The sequence below is a fragment of the Drosophila elegans genome, unplaced genomic scaffold, assembly GCF_018152505.1.
Source record: "Drosophila elegans isolate 14027-0461.03 unplaced genomic scaffold, ASM1815250v1 contig_476, whole genome shotgun sequence".
In the NCBI taxonomy this organism is placed as follows: domain Eukaryota; kingdom Metazoa; phylum Arthropoda; class Insecta; order Diptera; family Drosophilidae; genus Drosophila; species Drosophila elegans.
The window spans coordinates 20,716,162-20,731,054 of NW_024545863.1; the positions used below are offsets into that span (position 1 = coordinate 20,716,162).

Here is a 14,893-nt window from a genome sequence, read left to right on the forward strand (position 1 = left end):
TGCGCCGCTCTACATAAACAATCTCGCACATCTGTCACATCCACACGAATATATAGTATTCCCCATACATATATTATACATATAGTTCTTCCTCTCCCATTTCTCTTAGCATTTGAAGAGCAGCTGCTCTCCTTAAATATCATAGCATCTCATGGTCATATATCTGTAATCTGAAATCTTAAACTGCGATTTAACCCACTGAACTTCTGGACTTTTGATAAGAAGAGATTATGTGAGAACAGTTTATGCTGATATCGAAAGATATACATATAAAATATATTTTGAGAACGAAAGCTAGGTTATTTATAGGGCCACAACGATAAGATCTTTCCATTTTCCCAGAATTTCTAAGCTAAAAACTATATGTATTGGCATATATATACACAAATCTGTTTGAACCTCTTTAATTTGCATTACCTAAGTTTTAAATCAAGGAGTTAAATATTTGCATGTCTTTAATTATGCTGCAATCACTGGAAAACAATAATACACATTTCCCTAACACAAATTGTATGGCGGAAATTAAATTGTTTATAAAAAAAGTGTTAACTATGGGCTGCATGAAAAGTCAAGTGTAGTGTATTATTAAATAAAGGCACTAATTAAATGATGCCAGCCATTGAACTAATTGAATTAAACCGGTTAGCGCATGAATTTAGATATTAAGTAGTAATTAATTATTGCCAGATAATTTCATTAAAAGCATGACTCTGCAACTAAGGAAAAGTTTATAGCAAAAATTAAAAAAAGAAGGAATACTTTAAATAAATTCTTCAGAACCAGGCTCTGGAAATGGGTTAATGGCCAATGCCGTGCGTTTACCACAATTTAATGTGTCGCATGTGGCCAGTGGGCATTGACAAATCATAAACAGTGGGCTTTTATCAACAGTTTAAGCGGAACAAGTTCATCGCACTGTCATGTTGCTAATTGACAGACCGGCAATGGCTCCATTTTGAGTGGCGTGCCTTGGAGGCCGGTCCAAAACGGTGTTTTTGCTTTGTTTATCATTTTTTATTTATATTCGTATGTTTTTTTTTTGGCCGGCAAACCAGTTGGCGACGCATATATAGATGTAACTGTCGCACAAGTTGGCTTGCACAACGAAGGCGAAGGCGAATGCCATTGACCATCGTCCATATTCCACCACCGACGTAAACGTGATCGCAAACGTGGCCGGCCGGCCCGGCAGTTGAGCAATTTCAATTTCTTACTAATTTTCTGTGGCTCTTAATTGCCAGGAAAATGTTTGGCATTGTTGCCGGCCACTTTTATGGGCACGTCATCTCATCGCTGAGCGTGTTTCATGGTCAAGGTTTGCATGCAAGAATGCCTCCGGCTACCACCTGCACAGCAAAAAAACTAAAAAAAAAAACAAACAGATCAGGTCTAACTAGATATTGGCATATCAAAAGTTACAACAATTTTCATATTTTGCCATCATTTAGGTATGAATATTTATTAATTGTCCCCTTTCTAATATAAAAGCAAGTAACAAGCAATGATTAACGAAATAACTATAGTTTGAAAATAACAGGCAGGTTAAGTTTATATATTGCACACACCAAATTTTTCAACTTAAAACAGAGGTAAAGTACATTTTGAAATTGTTGGTTATTGGCTGGCACTAAGTACAATAAAAAAAATATATAAAAGAAAATATAAGAAACGTAATTAGGCGGTTTATACAATTTTGTAATAATTTTTTATTAAACAAATAAAAGGTCTACAAGAATTTGTATCAATTTATTGTGTAATTGCTTACACAAAGATTTATTTAATAATTTTATATTTTATAGGATAATTATAGAATATATATGCCTTTTAAATTTTGTATAAAGAACTAGAAGAATATTGAATATTGAATCATCGATAAGCCAGCTCTGTTGGATATCTTTATACCCTTGCAGAGGGTATTATAATTTCAGTCAGAAGTTTGCAACGCAGTGAAGGAGACGTTATCGACCCTATAAAGTATATATATTCTTGATCAGCATCACTAGTAGAGTCGATCTAGCCATGTCCGTCTGTCCGTCCGTCTGTCCGTCTGTCAGTCTGTCCGTCTGTCCGTCTGTCCGTCCGTTTATATGCAAACTAGTCTCTCAGTTTTAAAGCTATCTGCATGAAACTTTCCCAAAAGTTGTCTTTCTATTGCAGGTAGTATATAAGTCGGAACGAGCCGGATCGGACGACTATAGCATATAGCTCCCATAGGAACAATCGGAAAAATAATTGAAAAAAATTATAACTTTGCTGTTTTTTAATTTTTTGTTTTGTTCTTCGACATAGAGCAATGGTTAAATATTTCAGAGTTATGGTTAAAATTTCATCAAAATCGGACGACTATAGCATATAGCTCCCATAGGAACAATCGGAAAAATAATTGAAAAAAATTGTAACTTTGCTGTTTTTTAATTTTTTGTTTAGTTCTTCGACATACTGCAATGGTTAAATATTTCAGAATTATGGTTAAAATTTCATCAAAATCGGACGACTATAGCATATAGCTCCCATAGGAACAATCGGAAAAATAATTGAAAAAAAATTATAACTTTGCTGTTTTTTAATTTTTTTTTTAGTTCTTCGACATACAGCAATGGTTAAATATTTCAGAATTATGGTTTAAATTTCATCAAAATAGGACGACTATATCATAAAGCTCCCATACAAATAATAAAAATATATAAAAGAACAATCAAATAATTAAGCTGCAAATCGTCATAGCTTCAATGTTTTTAAACATATTCGCAAGTAAATCATAATTTTAATGTTTTCAAAAATATTTAATTCTTGCGATAGCTGCAAGGGTATATGAACTTCGGCTTGCCGAAGTTTGCCTTCTTTCTTGTTTTTATTTATTTTTATTTAAAATTTTTTCTGTGCACTTTGGCTTTGTTTATTGTGCAGGTGCAACTTATACGCGTACATCAGCACTATCCATTCCACTCCAGAGTTGCAACTTGCCATCAAAGACCGGTGCTGAAAGAGAGATGAAAAAGCGACAGTATTTTATGATGCGCCTCGCAGATTTCCGCACAATTAATTGGCCAAAGTTTCCAGATCGCCGGCGTGTTGCAGCTGCAGTTAACCCAAATTGCTTCTTGACCAATTGGGCTGGTCGGCCCATAGATCACAGAGCCTGGCCAACGCTTTTGCCGCCCAGAGGCAATGGCACGAGTAACGTTTATCCGCGGCCCCTCGATCTGATTCCGAATCGGAGTCTTAGGCTGAGTTGGAGTTGGAGTAGAGGTCTCTGAATCACAATCCGTTGGTACAAGTCCGTTCCAGTTTCTGGAGTCGTTTATTGTGTTTGATTTTTTGCTTCTTCTGATTTGCATTTTTATAGATTCGCTGGTCTATGTCGCTTTTTTCGTGGTTTTGATGCTGGTTTCAAAGGGGTGTTATTAGCTTTGCGAAAAGTGGGTGAGCCAATGATTATGAGTGTTTGATAGGTTCTTCAAAACGAATCTAGGGAAATTGGAGCAGACGATTTTATAGCTGTTCGTTCATCTGAGGAATTTCTTTGATAACTCCCTAAAGATAGTCATAATATGCAAAAACAGATTTTAAACTTCGACCACAAGCGAATCTAAATCGTTTGTTTGTTTCTAATAAAAGTTTGCTTCAATTCAAATTGGTTTGGCATATAATCCGATTAAAGTGGCTAGATTTATATTATTTTTGTTGTTGTTCTTTCTTTTAATAATTGTTTAATTTAAATATGAAAGACACGTTGGTTAACAAACTTTCTGAAACCATTTTAATGTATTTTATATTTCTGCTGAAATGGTTTATGTCACTTTAGTTAATTTATTTAAAACAAACAAGAATTAACTTAAATTTCTGTTAAGAGTGTTTAAAGCTTCGACTTGAACGTCATTAAGTTTAACGTGTTTCTTTGCTGTCCAAGTTTTGTGGCATTGCCGGTTCTTCTTGCAACATTTCAACCGCAAAACCAATGAAGCCGTGCTAGCTGTATTTTATTGTTGTCTTTTTTGTTGATCTTGTTAAGATGCCGAAAACGCATTGGGCCACAGCTCTTAACCCTTGGGTGAATAGAAATTTAAGCATTACGTTGTTAAATAAATTACAAAGTATTTATACTTTGTATAAGTATACTATACTTAACAAAAAAATACGCAATTATCTCAGTGTTAACGAGTGTTTAATTATTTTTCAATAATCTTCTCTTCCCTCTTCGATTAAACTTATTCAGCAAAGTGAAAGTTGCGAATTAAGGTTTGTGCACATGGTCTAAAAATACCTGCGATGAGTTCTCGTTGTATTTTAAAATCAATTAACGGAAGTAAGAAGTGAACGTGACTCACGGAAGCATTATGTGCCTCGAAAAAAAAGAGAGTGGGTCCATCTGCACCTTCTGGCGAGAGTTAGTGTTAAAGTCAACATTCGGTGGCTGATTTTTGAGCAAAAAGTAAGGAGAGGCTTAGTGGGTCACGGTGGACCAGTTTTGCACTTTTTGCCAGACCAGACCGGCCAGGAAGAAATTTCGTTGCATATCATTTCTTTTCTTTTATTTTCTTACTTTTTCTCTTTTTTTTTTTTGGTTTTCCGTAGCCCTTCTCCGTCTTGTCGGATCGCAGTACAAATGCGGATCGGGCGTTTCTAAAGCGGCTCCATTGAATCCCGCAACCCCCCCCCGTTACTTAAAGATGCTGGTCAAAATCGGTTCTACCTCCGCCACTTAAGCGGTACCCTTTTCTCAGCGTCCACGTCTGGGGAACGTGTCTGGGCATCTAATTGCGCATCCCGAATGCAAGCCGATTTCTTATGCAAATTACGTCGGGCTAATGCCCGATTTCCGCCGCCCCATTAGCATTGTCAATTTCCACGACGCTCTGGCATATCATAACCCCCGGGTTGTTGTTTGCTGGCTGGCCTATTGCCTCATCCATGGTTACACATTTCTCGGGTATTACATGATGTGATATCCATCGCCGTCTGGTTCGTCTTGGCTCGCGTGCAAGAGCCTTATAAAGAGTGCTATGCGAATGGCTGGGGCAATCGAATGCCAGATGCTCTGCGGTCTGCACTGAGAATCGCTGCGAGATGGTTGCCACGAGATTACCAGCGGTGCTAAGTTGGTTCAAATTGCCAGTTGAGCGAGTTTTCAATTGTTCCGACTCACTTGGAATGGCTTTTTATATGCTCTTTGTTAAAATACCTTACAAGGCCGATAAATTACGTTTTTTAAGCACTTTTGTCTAGCGGTTTCATCTTCACTTTTCCATTTTGAATTAACTAAATATGATTAGATTTTTGTGTTATCTACCTTTTAGTGTTTCAAACTTTATTTTTATTTTTTTGTAATAAGGCATTCAAAACTATTTTTGAAATATTATTAAATAGTAAAACACTAGAGTCCCAAGTGATTCTGATCATTTTCATCTGCTTTTTGTGTCTTTCTTTATAATGAGTTTAACAATCCCCTAGCATTTTTCCTAATCCCTTCCAAAACTAATTTTACCTAGGTCTACAATTCTAAAAAGTTATTCAGTTTTAAATATTTTTCTCTGTGCTAATTCAACATTTTGAAATACAATCTTTTCAATTATATAGGCATGGCTTTTTTGCGATTAATTTTATTACATCAAACTCCCGTAAAATTGTAAAATGTTGTAAATTTTTCATGACTATTTTCCTGTTTGGCAATCCTGTTAATGTGTCCGGTTCAACTTTCAACTTGGCCAACCAACTCTTTGACATTGGCTTGAGTAATCGGCTTAGCAAGTGGTCCAACTAGCTTGGTCAACGAACCTGTTCAGCTTACCCTTTCAATTTACCTGTTAACTAAAAGGGTTCCCTTATATAAGTGGACGACGGTTATTAGCCTGTTAAATAATTTACTTAATAAGTTATTCTTGGCGTGATTTGATGGTTGCAAAAACAAGATGTTCGAACTACCTTTGCGCATTTCATAGGGTATCGTCAACAAAGCTCCGCCGCACATGCAACCAAGCATGGACCTTAAAAATGACGCCACAATACCGCGTATGCCGAAAATGCATTTTCACATGCCGTTGCAGGCAAATAAATCTCATAGTTTTCCACTTACCATGCAGTTGTCAACTTTGACATTCCGAATTGCCCGCCGAATAGGTTTGGGGATTCATAAAAAATGACAACTCTTATTCTTTTTTGCACAGATCCAGTTCAACGTTTGTATCTGTATCTGTATCTGGCGTAGAGACAAAATTATCTTGTTTCTTTTGCGCTTTTTCGCATGTATCTAGACCAAGTGCCGACAGATGAGTTGAGGGCTAGCAATCTGGGAGGTAACAAACGGATTCTCATGTTTGCGGTAAAATACCATTTCCACTTCCATATCCATTCTTTATGCCACCTGGTAATTGAGTGCAATAGCCGGCCGAAAGGTGAGCGGCAATGATCGCTCCCAAAACAGTTAGTTCCGATGCCAATAACCCGGCAAACCCGGCAAAATGACCCACCACCAAGTGTAAATCGTAAATATTGGCCGCTGTCCAGATACAGCTACTGATACAGATACAGATACTGAGAAAGATATCCGTTCGCGGCACTGCGACACCTTCTAAACTCGACTGACTTACGTCGCCGCGTAGATAAAGGTATTAAGTATTTATTTATAATTGTCGTATAATTGTGGGGCACCAGCAAGCGCCCAAAATAACACTTGACTCAAAAATCTGGGGCAGTACTACCGGGGGCTTCGCACCAAACTTTTTTTTTCAGGGCACCGCCGACAGATGGTTTCGGCTTTTAATTGGATTGAGCGGTGGGCAAAGCGTTCTACGAGATACAAACGTGGATAGCAAGTGGAAAAGCAAACAGCAAATGGAAAACATTACCCACACTTAGAAATAAGTACTGACGTAAGCCCTTAGAAGTTAGGCAATGGCACAGATAATTTAACCCACATTCACGCCTTGGAATTCTTATTTCCGTTTGGTTATTTTAAATAATAACTACTTTCTTTTAGTTATTCACCAGAAACCAAAATTTAGGTCGCTCTCTTATTGATTAAATATTTGTTCATTTTCTGTATATCGTAAACTTATTAAACTCTTATTGGTATTTTACCAACGAGCTAGATCTTAATTGGTCAAAGTTATAGATATTCAGGAAACCAGTCTACCAAAAACAGCAAATGTCAATCTATTGATATACTAATTTATTGCTACAATACATTTCAAAACATTATAATTTAATGAAAATTAGATTTTAAGGTTCAAAATTGGTTTCACATATGGTCATCCAAATAAGAACGACAACATTAATTTCGTTGTTAGCTTTGGATGTTGTCTAGTTTTAGCTAATTAATTTGAAAATATTATCAAATTGTAAAAAGAATATTAACTTATTTGGTGTTTTATTAATTGTTTAAAAATTGTTTAAAAGTACTTATATAAATTACGTTTCTTTTACACCAAACCTCATATAATTTTCTCCGAGTGTAGTTCTGTTTCCTATTTGTTCCCACAGATCTGATAAGAAGAAGCGGAAACAATGAGCGAATAATTTACGACGCTCGAAGCTTCCTTCTGGCCTTTTGAAGCGTTGGCGCAACAAGTGGCCAAGAACTCCTCCACTTTAGAGAACATCAGCACTTCAGCCTCTAATCACAGTTAGCACAGTGGCCAACAAATCGCCATCGGAATGATGGTGCATAATTGTGTGACCCATGCAAATGGGCATTGTCTTTTTTTGTCTTAGATAGATCAGATACTTTGGTGCCGGAGCAGTAGTTCCCAGCCGTCGGCGATGCCAATGGGGCGTTGCTCAAGATTTATGACGCCTTCGAGCTTCCGCTAACCATAGCTTTGGCTATAAGTTCTGCCTCCGATCTGGCATCTGGCATCTGGTATCTAGTTATATGGCAATTGGGTCTAGGTCGTCGGACTGTCTGACTGATGGCTGATGGCGCGGCGGCCACATTCGGTGTTCAGTCAGCTAGAAATTCTTTGCCATCTATTTCTGTTGTCTTTTGCGGTTTGTGTGTCGTACGTAGAACATATATATTTGGCTCTATATATACTCGTACTTTTTTGGGCCCGGCGTGCCTATTAGTATTGAGGCAATTGCAATTTGCCTGACGCCTCTGCCCAGAGACGAGTAAACTAGAAAAATTAGCTAGACGAAATCTAAATACCCTTGTGCAAGTCCAGATGTTCGATCTTTGACAGTTAACAATAAGTTAATGCCCGCCAAACAATTTGTTCATGTCTGGGAAGTCAGAGATTTAATGGGGTGTGCTGAAAAAGATTAATTTCAATACAGCAAGACAGCGTTGATAAGAAAAACAGTGAACTTTAACCATTTCGATTTTAAAGTGTTAGAAGCGGGCAATAAAATAAACATTGTATATTTACATTATCAGGTTTAAAAACTAAAATATTTTAGAAAGTCATTGAAAAATATACTAAAATATTTTGTGTTTATGGGCACCCACTTTTTATGAGTTCCACGTAAGAAATTGAGCAGGTTTAACAACTATGGTTTATAATGACAATTATACCTTTAATGTTTTTGTTGCTTATCATGATTAATGAAAACTTATGAGTTATTTGTCCACACTATAGGTATTAATAATAATGATAACCCTTATCCACTAAGGGTATCCAAAATGTGTCAGCCAAAGTGGGCTGAAATTGGGGCTAGATAAATCTGTTAACTTCCCACATAATCGCCGTGTATTTTCCCCTCTGCGGGCACACCTCTGCACCCCCTATTTCCACCCAGAGTGCAACAGGGTCTTATTGGAAACTCGTTTCCGTCCACCTTGGCTTTGTTTCTTATTAGCTTCTTAGTCAATTACTTTTTTTTATGCATGCTCATTGAGGGAACACCCCCGCTGCGAAAACTCAAAAGCAAAAGCTAAAAGTGAGAGGAGAGCAAGCTTTGATCTCTCTCTTTTGTCTGTTTACCTTTTCATAGCTCAATCAGCTGTTTTAGCTTAGTGAGAGCGACTAAGCAGCGAGTGAGAGAAAGACAGAGAGAGAGTGCGGCTGAGAGGATGTAACTGTGAAGTCAGCTTTAGTTGATACGACGCTTTTTTGTCAATTGCTTGACAACAACAAAAGAAAAACAAGAAGAACAACAACATCAACATCAACATCAACGGCAACTGGAGAGCGCGTTTTAACTGTGAACGAGAGTATTTTGTAGTTCCCGCTGCCGCAGCGCTGCCCGTGCTCTGCCATGGCGTTTTCAGACGTCTGCTTTCAGTTTTCCGTTTTCTGCTTTCAGCATTCATTTGTTATCGAAACTTGGCGCTGTTAAGTTTGAACGACGCGGTCGCTCTTCTCTACTTGCTTTTCGGTGGGTTGTGGCTCTCTCCGCGAGCTCTCTCTTTTTTGGGGCTCCCACGCGTGCTCTTCCCTCAGAATAAATCGTTAATTGGCATTTCGCAAAAAGTAGCGAAGAAAATACAAATGTTCAGCGCAATAATCCCGAAATAATCGCAGTGCAGTGCAATACATCTACAAACAAACGGGGAAATCAACGACACAAAAAAGATACACTGGCGCAATCAAGAAGCTTACCGTGTGTGCGTATGTGCCTGTGCTCAAGTTCACGGTGTTTGTTTGGTTGTCAACAACAATAATATAAACAACAAACACAAAAAATGACCAGGGAAATTCCTAAGTGAAATTGTACAGCAAATAATTTATCCACAACTAAAGTACATAAATAAATTACAAAGCACTTAAACTTAGTAGTGAAATTCCTTAACATAATTCTTAAAAAGCATTAGTATTTTCATCTGCTAAAGCAACCAATCAAAATTCAGGGATAAAGCTGCATTTAAGGTCTATAAATCAATCTTTCCTATCAATGCAAAAAAAGTCTCTTAAATAATTACCTAGAAAATGGTTCTGTATTAACACAAGTATTCTGTACATCTCAAAGTTAAAGGTTTTAATAAAAAAAAAACCTTTTCTCAGGGGTATATCCCCATTACGGTGCTCAAAAAAGATAAATAAAACTTTATTGGCTAAAATCAATCTAAAAAGAAACAAAGAAAGTTTCTTCGCAAAAATTCCAAATAATAATCACATCAACATCGAATAAAAACCAAAACAAAAGTGTTCAGCAAAAACTCCCTCGCTAAAATAGTTTTTGCCCTATTTTCTTCAGCCCTTATCAATCTTGAAAGATGTTCTACAGCGCGCCAAACACGGCCAACTATGAGATACAGATACAGGCCGTGTATCCGAATGTCGAACAAGCTGTTGCTATATACACACACGTATGTGGAGGAAGATAAACAGGAGTTGATTGCGGTGTTGTTCAATTTGCCTTGTCTATCTGGGTGTCCATCTGTATCTCGTGGCGTCATCGGCGGTCGCGCTGATAAGCACTGATAAGCCATCTAAAACGCTCACTATCTCGCCCGATTTTCGCTCTCTCAGGGCGTTGAATTCAAGCGTTAAATTTTTGTTTTTATTTTTTCGCTGCTTTGTCAGCGTTTTTTCTGCGTTTTTTTGTCGTATGTCTGTCTTTGCCGGCGACCTTAGACTTCATCAAATCAAATTTTTTGCCACCATTTTGCGCGTTTAAATTGTCCCAGCTATATATGTATACTTCACCTATAAATTAGATTCCCTGGCTGAACGTCGGAAAAAGTGTTTTGTGTGCGACTCTATCAAATATGCAAAAGCCTTTGTAATTAAAATGCAAAAGAAAACGCGAGTGCATAAATAATTGCCATCTTTATAATTGTATCTGTTATAATTGCATTTAATTCAAAGCGGAAATACTTACAGCCACAAACAAGAGATTTTCCCATAACAACAACATAACAAGGAGAAAACGCCAAGCCATTAAAAAGTAAAAACAAACTACACCATTATTGAATTAACATACAATCAAAGGCCAGGGTAAGTTTCCATTTAGTCAAGCAAATTAATTAAATTGTCTGTTGTTTCCATGTACTTTCCAAGAAATTGTATACACTCCCCTTTCCACCTTTTTTGTACCTCTAATTTTTTCCTGGCCAACTTACGCAGTTGAAAATCAATAAGCTTTGACTCTTGCTTATTCCTGGCTGAACTTGCCGACGTTTTTCATTAGCAACAGCTGATTGCACAAGCTGCACCCACCCTCTCTCCAACCTATTGCCCCTGACCAGTGCCACTCCCCCCGAAGCGGACCTTCCCTCCGACCCCCGCCGCACCTTCATTAAGCGGACGCTTAACCTTGGCACGCCTTCGCACACACAGTGAACACACCTCACGTAGGACACAAGCTGGGAAACTCAATTCACAAACCGCACTATTTAAGATTTTGATCTTTATGGAAATTTAGTTTGCTTAGTTATCTTAAGCCTTTTAATAATTGTTTAACACATTGTATTATGAATGATCACGAACTATCTGGGATTCTTAAATATAATTATTAAGCAAATTACATTTTCCAGGCTTATAAGAGAATTCAATTGGAGTTATGTTTCCTATAAATTTGGCCCCTTGTTAAAGTGTGGGCTAATGGGCTACAAACCCCAGTTGTTATAAAACATAAACATACGTTAATTTAAATGACAAATTTTAAAGCTAAAAACAGGTAGCTAAAACTACTCAGATTTTAACAAACATTTCTTTAATACTTAAATACTTAGGAATTTTTATTCTGATTAAGTGAATCAGAATATTTAATTATTTGAAGTTGTGCACGAAATTCAGTTAAACATTTGATAAATTTTAAAGTTCACCTCGCTCTCAGCAGTGGGTTGATTAGTTCACTTCCGCAGAGACCCTACTGTTTCCTTGGGTGGGAACATTGCTTTCTCCGCTCGAGCGGTTTGTTGGTGTTTTTCTTTTTGTTTTTGTTTTTGTTTGCGCTGGCCTGGCTTCCTGGCGCCTCATTAGCTTGCCTCCCGGTCTCCGTTTGTTTGCCCGAGTCTCAGCCATGGGATACGCTGCCCACAGACGCTCCCACTCCCGCTCCCGCTAGCACTTCCACGCCCCGCTGATTGTCTCAAGTGATGCATTTGCTACTTCATCGTGTCAATCAAAGTTGAAGTCCCCGCGTGCAATGTACAGGGGGCGGGGTGAAGGGGGGTTAAAGGGGAGTGGCAGACAGTCATCTAATCAGGCCAAAAGTGAAGGAAACACGGGCCGCAATAACAAACCCAAACCCAAGCCGAAATATAATCAGCTTTTGCTTGTTTTGACGTTTCCAGGACATGCGTATCCTTGAGCGCTCTCTTGTGCAGATTTTCTCTTTCGACATTTCTTTCTCAATTTTTCTCCCAAAAGCTTTCACCACGTGACTGTGCTCAGCTGTCATCATCTGTACTTTGACTTTCATTAAAATTGCCGCAGGCGCCAAAGACATTAAGCTTGAGTCCATAGCTTTTTCATATCCTAAAGCTCTTTGGTTCTGCCTTTATATATATTTCCCTTATGTCTTTGACCACTTGTTGATCTCATGTTTAAGGTTCTTCACTTCTTTAGAAAGTCTCTTTTCGCGTTAAGAATTTATGCAAATTTAGATGCTTGTAGCTATAAAAAGATCTTAGATTGATAGCACAAAAAGAAACCATAAAAATCATTTTCTCATGACGTGAGCGTTCTATGTATCATTTTGGGGCAAACTAACTCATTTGCTAAAGTGCAAACATAATTAAGGCCTTGGTGTATAAATCTTGATTTAAAGGACTGGATTATCTTAATAATAAGGGTTTCTTAACACGAAAATCGTTTGAATTTTAACAACTACAATTTCGTTTGATATATTTAAATGACATGTTGGCAATCTGGGAAACATTTATTTTCATGAAAAATCAAGATGACAATTGCTTTTTTTAATTCCTCTTTGTGGGTTTTCCTCACATTTAGATAACTCTTTTCTCCTTACTTTCACTCCAATCTCTGTGAGCTGCTGTACTCCGCGTTCTAAAGTGAAAGGAAGTGTGTGCTTGGTTTGGAGTTGATGCTGCGATGCTTTCTAAATGATGATCATTTAAGCCCAAGCACTTGCCATTCACAATTGCCCACGCTGGCCAGACATTGTATGGTACTATAAAACTATATAGAGCAGCACCCACGAAAAACCACTGACCGACAACATTCTATTTCAATTAGTGTAACTGACCTATGCCATTTGCTGTTTTGCAATTTTCTCCGCCGCCGCCGCAAGTGGGGGAACATTAATCAGCACGATTTCAACCCGTTCGGGGTTTTTGTTTACACACACTGGCATTCATGCACAACTTCAGTCTAATGCCCAATGCCGGCGGCGGCAGTCTGAAAACCAAAAATCCAATAGCAAACACAAACAGTCGTCGAGTACTCAAACTCGTACTCGTACTCACACAAGAAGACAGTTTGCCCATAAATATCGCGTGAAACTGCCGCATTGTTTCGGATTTCGGATTTCAGATTTCGATTTCAATTCGACCCATTGAGAGTTCGCATTGCTTGTACTTTTTGTTTTGCTATCCGACTTGTTTTTGTTTTCTTGCCTAATGGCTTTTTAATATACCACCAAATAAACTTAAAAAAAAAATTATAATTTTCTATACTTATTGAGTGCAGAGCCCGAGATCGTGTGGGAAATCTGAGTTTGTCACGGCTTTTGAATCGACTTATGGTATAATTTTAAAAGAATCAACAACTAATTTACGTATATTATATTATAATTTACATATTTGTCTCCAAGAAAATGTTGAAATATGTAATAGACCCCACAAGAAGCTATGCCTTATCTTTTCTTAATTTGTTAAATTCTATTGAAATGCCATAAATGCCATCTTATTTACTTCAATAATAAACATTTTTTAAAAAGAGCCTTTTGTTTTTAAACCTTCCACTAGGCCTTTTTTATTTATTCAGTTTTATATCCGGTTTTTTTTTTTCATTTAAATAACTTACCGTTTTGGCCAACTCATTATCTTTTTGCATTCCATAAATAACATTGAATCACGCAATGCTTTTATCGTATAATCGGTGGGGTATCTGTCATCCATTCATCAAAAGGTTTTTATATGTATATATCATTTGATCAATCATAGTTAATGCTGTTGGGCAGCGTTTAATTGCATTCAATTTGACGAGTTGTTGGCCACTATTTATGTAATGGCTGGAAATTTTGTAAATAAAAAGGGGAAGCTCCGGCATTGTTAACAGCACGCCATATAATATTTAAAAATACAAACTCTCTTACATACTGATGCCGATGCATCACGCCAATTATTAAATATTTATTAAACGTCCTCCTTTGTAGATCGATTTACAGTTAGTTTGACCCACCCGCGAACCAGTTTATTACCATATTTTTTTGACCACCTCTATTTCCCCTTTTTTCGCGTTCTGTTCTGTTTGACAAACTGTTTTTTTTATTGCATTATTAACGGGCCAATTACACTGCCAGGTTATTATACAATAAATGGTACATAAAATGAAATATAAAAATGGACGTGAGCGAGTGAAACTTGTCCGGTAAACACAAAAAAACTGTCAAAGTCGTAAAAAGTGTGTTAAATTAATTTTTTTCGCTGCTTAAGAGGCCAGCTTATTTTTAACAAATATTTCTTCATGAGTAAGCTTTAATAAATTGAATAATTATTTATTTCAGTTGCATGGTTAATGGGAATTTTATGGCACCTGAACTTTCTATAAGTGGAATAGAAAGTTGCTTTTTATTATCTTTGTTTCCAGGAGCTTTGCCCAGATGGCGCTAATGTTCACAAAGAGCTTTGTCCTGTTTAGAAGCTGAAATCCTTCGAAAAGCTTACCTGTTGCTCCTTTCTAGGTCTGAGTAAAAGTTCAAAACAGATGCTGACTTTTTGTGTATTTCTCCAGATTCTGATGGCTTTTATTGAGCCGCCTATTGATATGAAATTGTTACTGATAACAAAATATTATGAATTCTTTGAAATAAATAATGATAAGTT

At 37.2% G+C, this 14,893-nt stretch overlaps 1 protein-coding gene across 1 annotated transcript in view; it reads left to right on the forward strand.

Annotated features, from left to right (window-relative positions):
* The first annotated feature begins 9,253 nt into the window (after positions 1-9,253).
* LOC108147175 (extracellular serine/threonine protein CG31145) overlaps positions 9,254-14,893 on the forward strand; it is a 68,063-nt gene continuing 62,423 nt past the window's right edge. Inside the window, 2 exon segments of the mRNA XM_041709111.1 lie at positions 9,254-9,315; positions 10,749-10,877. The gene's annotated coding sequence lies outside the window, so the exon portion shown is untranslated.